The sequence below is a fragment of the Cygnus atratus genome, chromosome 3 (assembly GCF_013377495.2).
Source record: "Cygnus atratus isolate AKBS03 ecotype Queensland, Australia chromosome 3, CAtr_DNAZoo_HiC_assembly, whole genome shotgun sequence".
NCBI lineage: Eukaryota > Metazoa > Chordata > Aves > Anseriformes > Anatidae > Cygnus > Cygnus atratus.
In genome coordinates, this window is record NC_066364.1 from 4,572,769 (window position 1) to 4,581,210 (window position 8,442).

Here is an 8,442-nt window from a genome sequence, read left to right on the forward strand (position 1 = left end):
TACAGATATATAGACTTATACTTCTGTGCAGCCATATATAGATATACACATGTATGCAGTTTTACATACACTGCCATACATATAAAGGCACATGTATACACATATATCTCCAAACATATAACTTTCCCACGTGGAGACATATATAAACTGATACATTTATATATGTAAATTATATATATTCCTGTGTATGTATAGATACACCCAGGCACATGTATACTACACATTACATGTGCACGTATACATACAAACCTGAACAATTTATATAGGACTGTACCTAAAAGCATATGTGTGTGTATATTTATACATCTGCACTTATATACGTGAATATGCAGTGATCAAATAGACATATTATATGGTGCATATATCCGCTATTTTTATAGATGGGTGGATGGATGGATGGATGGATGGATGGATGGATATATAGATAGATAGATAGATAGATAGAAAGGAGAAATTAATGAACATTTTTGCAATACTATTTATATTAAAATAAAGAATAGGTGGTCTCTGCACCAGGCGATACATCATTTGCAGTGAGATATTATGCTTTTCCCCACATGCAATATGCTTTTATTTACATGTCCAGAAATTATCCTCTCATATGCAGTAAAACAGCAAACCCGCAACTCCTCAACACATTCAAGCCAATTTAAAAGGAAAATATTTAGATCAATGATTTTCTTTCGAAAGCCTTATACTTCGGACTTGGACTGTATACTTTATAACTTGGAAACGTTTTCTCTGGAAAAAAAAAAAAAGAAGAAGAAAAAGAAGAAAAAGAGTTCAGCAAGCCCTCCTCTTCACACATTTGAATAGCGATTAGCTACTTTCTGAAAAACGATTAAAAACAGAGTTGGGTTTGCGCGTTTCCCGGCTAGCCCTCGGTTTGGAAGGGGAGAGGAGGAGCTGGACCATTTTTAACCTTTATTTTTTTTTTTTTTTTTTCCCCAGGCAAACCTTCGTTCGCATTGTCCGTTTTTAACACGTTGTTCCGCAAAGAGGCGACCTATTCTGCAGGCAGGCAGAGCTCATCTCTGCCTTTGAAAGGGAACAATTGAGTTTTACAGCGGGCTGGTGCACCAGGAGGGGGGAAAAGAAGAAAAAATGAGAGAGACATACACAGACAGAGAAAGAGAAGGTGTTTCTAAATTCAGGGACCTGTCTTTGGTTCCTACAAATCTTTGTTATTCTGCATGTGATCCTATGGGAAAGTGCATGGTGTCCTTTGTACTTTCAAAGGTGCTACAGGTAAAGATGCTTTTATATATATGTAATCTCGAAAACGAGGAGAACTTCACCAGGAGACACTTCTGGTGCTGTTTGGTTGGCTGGTGGGAAGGGTGGGCTTGCCTTTTTTTGTTCGCTTTGGCCTTAAATTCAAGCAGAAAGTATAAATTCACCCCTCTTTCCCCCAGCCCCTGCAGCCCCCCTTCCCTCTTCTCCCTGTTTCTAAGTGCACATCTTCTAAAAAGTCAACCCGCAAAAGGCAAGAGACAAATGACAGCCAGATATTACACCAGGAGCTGGGCAGCCGTCTTGCTGGAAGTTATTAAAGCAGATTTTTTTTTTTCCTTAGCACAGCCACTGCACAGAGGAGGAGGAGAAAAGCGCACATCTCCGAGTGGGTTGGCGAGAGCATTTCAGCCGAAGCAATAGTGTTAAAAAATGTTGAAAAGGAGAAGAGATCTATGCTGTTTGCATGCGGGTGTGCAGAGAGAGCCATGCAGCCACCCCACACACTCTTTCATTGCACCTACAGAGCTGAATGGCCCTCTTAGAAAAATATCAGGCTCATAAAGGGACACTTTGCCATCACTTTTGCTAAAGTCTTTGAGTCATGTCCTGCGAGGCTGGCACAGGGCAGAGTGAATGTACTTCATGACAGCTAATGCTTTACCATTCGTGGCATCCTGAGTTAAATACGCCTTGCCTGCTGGGGGAGGGGAAAGGAAGAAGCTAAAATAGATCTGGTGGCCACTGGCGCTCTGCTGACAGAAAGGTATAGACTTTAAATGTCTATTTTCGAGTCCCACAGTTATTACATTCGCTTGCACTTGCAAAACGGGGCATACGTGTCTCCAATGTTCATAAAAATATTAAACAAAGGTCATCCGCATTTTTTTTTTGAGCTTGTTTAGCAATTCCCCCATCTCTGCAGCCTCTTTTAGTCTGTCTAATTTAGCAGTTTCAATCCGGAAGAGTTGCGCATATTTGTACCTGAAATGTACTGTAAAACCTGCTTTCAAAATGCAAGACACGTCCTTGGAACTGACCATTACAACCAATACTTTCACATCTTAAAAAAAAAAAAAAAAAAAAAAAAAAAAAAAGCACACAAAACCCCAAGAAACAGACGTTTCTCTTTAATTTTGGGAAATACTTTAAGGAAGGAAAGCCCTGGCTTCTGCACCGGTGAGCTGGGCAGGGCCACTGCACCCTCACCCTGGCAATGAATATATATATATATTTGTCTTTTTGCAAAAAGGGATACTTTTGCCTCCAGCCCCGTGTCGGGCCGTGTAGAGCCCTCCAACCCCTTTCCCCCCCCCCGCCGCCCTAGCTGTGCCAACGCCGGGAAATGGCCCCGGAGCCGGTGGCGCCGAGCGGCGTTGAGCGGGGCAGCGGCGCCCTCTGATGGGGGTTCCCTTCCTGCAGCTCCCTCCTCCTATTCGCAGCCCGTAGCTGGGAGTTACAAGCAGCCAAACGTTTCCTCTGCTAGAAATGCTGCTGCTGTCAGTGTTTCCTCCATTAGGATAAATGTGTGTAGGTGCAGCTTCGTAATTTGCACAGATTTTTTTTTTCTCCTTAACAGAGTGCTCAGTGTTTGAATCTCTTTTATAAAGAATCAAGAATATATTTTATCCTCTGCTTTTAAATGCAATGTAGGGCCTAGGTCAACTATCCTGAGCATCTCACTGAGCTGTCTTTTAGTAGCCCTGGCACAGGAGAGAGAGGATATGCCACTCTGTTGGCTGCTTTGGTGATGGGAGAAAAAAAATATAGATTTTAATTCAATGTCATATTACAGTTATTTCATAGGATTTTTTCATTAAAAAACAAACAAACAAACAAAAAAAAAGTCTTTACTTGCTTCACGTCATGTTTCAGAACTTTCAGTCATGCTTAACATTTTAAAGCCATCGTGAGTCTTTACAATACACTATATGCCCCCAAAATCCAACCCCCCGAAAAGCCTATTACTGGCTGGAGTTTAATAAATCAATTTATCTTAGCGCCCTCTGCTGCTCGCTGCAAGCTGTCATGTAAAGGCGGTTTTCTGACATTAACTGAAAGTTCAGTCCTTTCCGACGTGTTTTCTACCTTTTCTTGCAAACTAGCTTTTATTTTTTATTTACTTTTTTTTTTCTGACTATACATTTTCCATATATTTCCACGTGAATTTTAGAATTCAGTATTTTTCATTGAACGAACTCTTTGCAATTTGTTTTAAAGGGGAAAAAGTCATATAGCATAGGTACCTCAAAATGTAACAAAATTCAGTCTGCTCATTCATGGCTTTGCAAAAAGCCATTTCAATGTGCGTTTGTGTTGAAGCCAAATTCAATGTGTGTTTTAGCACTTTTATTTGTGAATAATAGCAAGACTCACCTCTTAAAATAAATTCATCTTCCCATTTTGTTTGATGACAAATCTATTCTCCATGTTGCATCCACAGTCACATCAAGGGGGTTTCTTTCTTTGCATTTGGCTTTCCAAAGCTAGAGCACTCAATTTTCTTGGAGACACATCCTCAATCTTTCTCAGAGGTGCCAGGAACATCTTGCAGCAAGCCAGGAAAGCACAGACACATGTGCTGAGACCACTTGGACAGGTCCATACACTTTGCCATATTTAATAAACCTGTGGAGAAGAGACTCCGAGTCCTCCCATCAGTGATGATGTCCCTGGTCCCCCCTTTGCTACAGACTGTTCCCAAGCCAGGGATCAGGAAGAAGGTGTCACCCTGGGGCACCAGGACCCACTTCCTTCTGCCTTAGTGTTGCCAACCTTCCATACCACTGCTTGCAGCCAGGGAGGACAGGGCAGAGACAGCAACACAATCTGAAATGTCTTCCCCCAGAAGGCCTCTGAAACATCCTGAGAGCCATGCAGAGGAGCATGATGGCTGGAAAGGGCTATTGTGTGACTATTTCAATCATCAGTTCTACCCTCTTGTGAAAAGAAGGGCCAGAAATATATTGTTGAAGGCTAGCAGGGTCTTCCCTGTGATTCCTGCCCTTTTATACAAGAGGAAGATAGAAAAAGAAATCTCTACAGACAGATTCAGTAATGAAAGACCAACCGAAGAATCACAACACAGGAAACCCAGCAGCTGGTTTGTTGCCACTGTGTCTCTCCTGGTTTTAAGAGCATGTTTATAATGACATGTTTGGCAAACTCAGGGAATGCTTCAGAGTCCTTCTTGCTAGTAAGGCATGTGTCCTGTTAAAAAACCATTCACAGTATGTTTGAAGACATAGTCTGTTTACAGGAGGACATTGCTGCTGCCTTTGCTTTGGGGTTTTCTTTCTGCCTTTCTTCTCTGAATCTGGGATGGGGAAGAGTTGCAAGGGATGAATGATAGCAAAGAGCATAACAGCCTTATGAAAATCCCAATCACCACCACATGGAGACACTGAAGATACTTTTGCTCTGTTTTTCCAGCTGAGAGCAAGGATGCTCTTCTGTTTGCTTTTGGCAGCAACTGTAAAATTGTTAAATATCTGGAAAAGAGCAAAGAAGAGAAAACTTAAAAGGCAAGGGGAGGTGGGTAGAGAAGAATTTAAAAACAGCATCGCATCTCAGCAATTTGATTTTTTTTTTTTTTAGGATGAGATTTTTCTCAAATATGAAGAAGCAGATAAGTACAAATTTAAAACCAGGGTACAAAACATGAGTGTCTGTTTTGAGCTAATGATAGCAAATATCCACTCATAGCCAGTAAGACCACACTTACAGTCTGAAAGATAGTGAATTTTGTTGAGGCAAATGCTATTCTCTATTTGGAAAAATAGAATTACAATTTTGGATTTCTCCAATAACAATAAAAAAAGATCTCAGATGTCACTTGTCTATCTGTGGTACTTACTTGGCTTCCAGTCTTTAATGCAGCCAATGGAGTCCTTCATAAACAGGAAATGAGTTGTACAGAAAAATGTCTTGATTCACAGTCGTGCTCAGAGATTTCACTACATCTAAATCTAAAATTCAGTTTTTCCATGCCAACCTATTCCTTCCTTCTCCACAACTACAGACACTTACATACTTTCAAAACCAACTTTTCTCACATAGAGAATTTTCTGATACCGTGAAACAAGCAGTTGCTGAAGTTCTGGTGGAAATATTCCCACTAGATGACTCTGCTCCAGTGGGAATTACTTTGCCCATACTAGAGAACAATAAAATAATTTATCTCCCTTTGCGGTAGTATTCATAGGATTACAATGGCAAATGGCATGTTTATATTAACAATATAATACTCTATCACTAGAAAAAAAAATCATGGAAAATTATGAGGATGCAGTTATTTTAATTCAGATAATGGGAGGTGGTAAATGAAGATTTGGTTCTTCCTTTATGTGCCTTGGAGCAGGAATCTAAACCTAGTTCTCCCAGGTCAAGTCTTGCACAGCATCTGAGCTATTTGGAAAAGAGCCTTGCCAAGTGATGTCTGTATTACTAGAATCAGCAGTTATTCTGATACCAGAGTTTAACTATGTACCCTACTCACGTCATTATGTTTTATTCCTCTGTACTACCTGTCTTTGTTTTGATTTGTTGTTGTTGTTTGTTTTCACAAGAAACTTGGGCACATGATGTCATCAAGGATGTGGACCTGGGAGCAATGTGATGGGATGCCTCACCAAACACCTAGATACAGCCTTGACATCTCCTCCTGAAAAGAATTCTACACACTGCAGAAATTCCACACGCTGCAAACTCTTAGGAGCAGGAATGACTATCAGATCTCCCAGATTAAGAATTCAGAGTTTTTCACCTTTTCTTCTCTGTCCATATTCTCCACATCTTTATTGTAAATTGATGTAGGCACTTGACTCAAGAGAAAGGGTTGAAGTTAATGAACTTTAAATAATTGTTTGGCTCCCCAAAATACAGAATGCAAGGCCTTGCTCATCTCTGCTGTCCTTTCCTATGTGCTTGGATTTCTCCACCTTGGTGTTTTGTGTCTCCAAAGTGTCTCAAGTCCCCAAACTTTCTTTGAATAAGTATCCTGAGTGCTAACTTTAGGGATTTCCATGATTGACAGGAAAAGTAGAAGTTAGATGATGCAATGCTAAACTGAAGATTTTATGCATGAACTACTACTGAATGACTTATTTTTTGTATCACAAGAGTCAGGGGAGTCCCAGGAGTTGCTGTCTCAGTTGCAAGGTTATACTTCCTCTCCACCTCCACATTTTAAATAGGACTTAATCCTTTCTAAAACCTCTTCCTCTTAAAAGCCAAACAAAACAATCAGAAAAGTTGCTAAACTTGTTTCCTTAAAAAATTCAAACTAAAAATATAAACATATCTTCCAGTTTCCTTGGTTTAGAAACGAACACGTAAATCTGGAACTGGCTTGTTCATCTGAATAAAGCATATACTTTTTAGTTTTTATTGTTCCTATTCCCAAACAAAAAGACCCTGTCCTTAAGAAAAAAGGCACATAGTCAAGGACAAACAAACAGCACTTTACTGAATGTTTAATATGACAAAGTTAGAATATTTCACACTTATTTATCAAATTTAATCCAATTATGCTTATGTAGATACTATATTTATGTAGATACAGACTGTTTTTTGGTGATTCAGTTGAAAAACTAGGTTTAAGCTATATTCATATAGGATCAGCATGCTCTTATGCTCTGCCAAGAGTCTACTGAACTGAAGATCAGGAAGCATACTCTTCACATTTCAGGACATAGACTGTAGAGCAAATTATCTATACTCAAAAGACAACATTTAAATTTCATGTCAGAAGAAAGTTGATCAGTTATAATGAAAGCGAAGGAAAAATAAGATCTGACCTATGATCTGAATTGAAAATACTTTTTGATACCCCCTTCTCTTACATTCTTTTTTTTTCCTCCACTCTCTTAACTTGCTTTCTGGAAGTAGGCACTCAGATAATATGACCATAGGCAGTGCTTTAGGGAGTTAAAAACTTTCTGGGTACATGAAAGAATATGTAGCAAAGCTAGGAAATTCTACCTTTAGGGGAAACATATTTCAGGCTCCCAAAATTGCTTATAATACATCCAGAGTCAAACCATTCCCTGGATATTGCCTTCAGCTTGCTCCTGTATCACAGTGTGGAAGACATAGACCACCAGGGACTTCAGCCCAAGTAATAGTGGGATCCTGAGGTGCAATTCATATTATATGTTATTAACAGACTTTAAGTTTCTCCCTTGCCTTGCCCTGCCTTGCCTTGCCTTGCCTTGCCTTGCCTTGCCTTGCCTTCCCTTCCCTTCCCTTCCCAACACATAAGATCAGATATAACCTAAAAATTTAGGCACAGACTTATTGTCTGAATTAGGTTAACTGCATCCTCATTGCTTTCCATGTAATATTAGTGTTAGCAATAGAATATGATACTAATATTAATATAAACATGCCATTTAGAGTTGTAATCCTAAGGTAATTGTATATCATTGCTTTCATTATTATAAATGTACAAGTATAATACAAATCAATGGTTCTTACCTAAAAGGCATTGAAATGAGCAAGTGTAAATGAATAATTTCAACAGCTCTGAAAATAAACGTTTTGTTCTCTGATATCAAAATGAGCGAGATGAAAATTAAACTTTATATTTTTTCCCCAATTTTTAAATTAACATTTCCAAATGGCTTGATTTGACAACCTGACCCTATGTTGCAAAAACTTTCAGACACCTGCCCTTTGATAATGAGACTAGTTTATGGAGTTATGTAACAACTTACTTAAAATGTGACTACAGTGCTCCTTAAGAAAAAGCTCACAGAATCATTGCTCTGTTTTGCTGCTGCTGGTCTTCACTAATGAAGTTCAACATTGTCATGTTTGTCTCCAACTAGATATTTAAAAAATTTCAGCAAACCCACTTTTGTTTCAGGAGGCTCAAGCTGGGTTTTATCACATGTTGAAATCACATGATCAGTTTCACAACTCCCTGAATGGCCAACCTTCTTGTAACCTAATTTTTTATATAACTGATAAGTAGGGTTATTTCTAAGAGTATGATGATTCTGCTTGACTTCAGTTAAAACATAAAACAGAGATATCTTTTAAAACTCATGCGATACAAAAGAAGGGGCGTGAGTCAGCGTGGTGGAGAGGACACTGGAATTCGGGAGAATGGTTCCCTCTCCCAGCCCCTTTGGCTCTGGTACTCCTGGCCTTGGTCCAGATCTCCTTCTGTACTGAAGCTCCAATCTGGGCTCCCTTGTTCCCTTT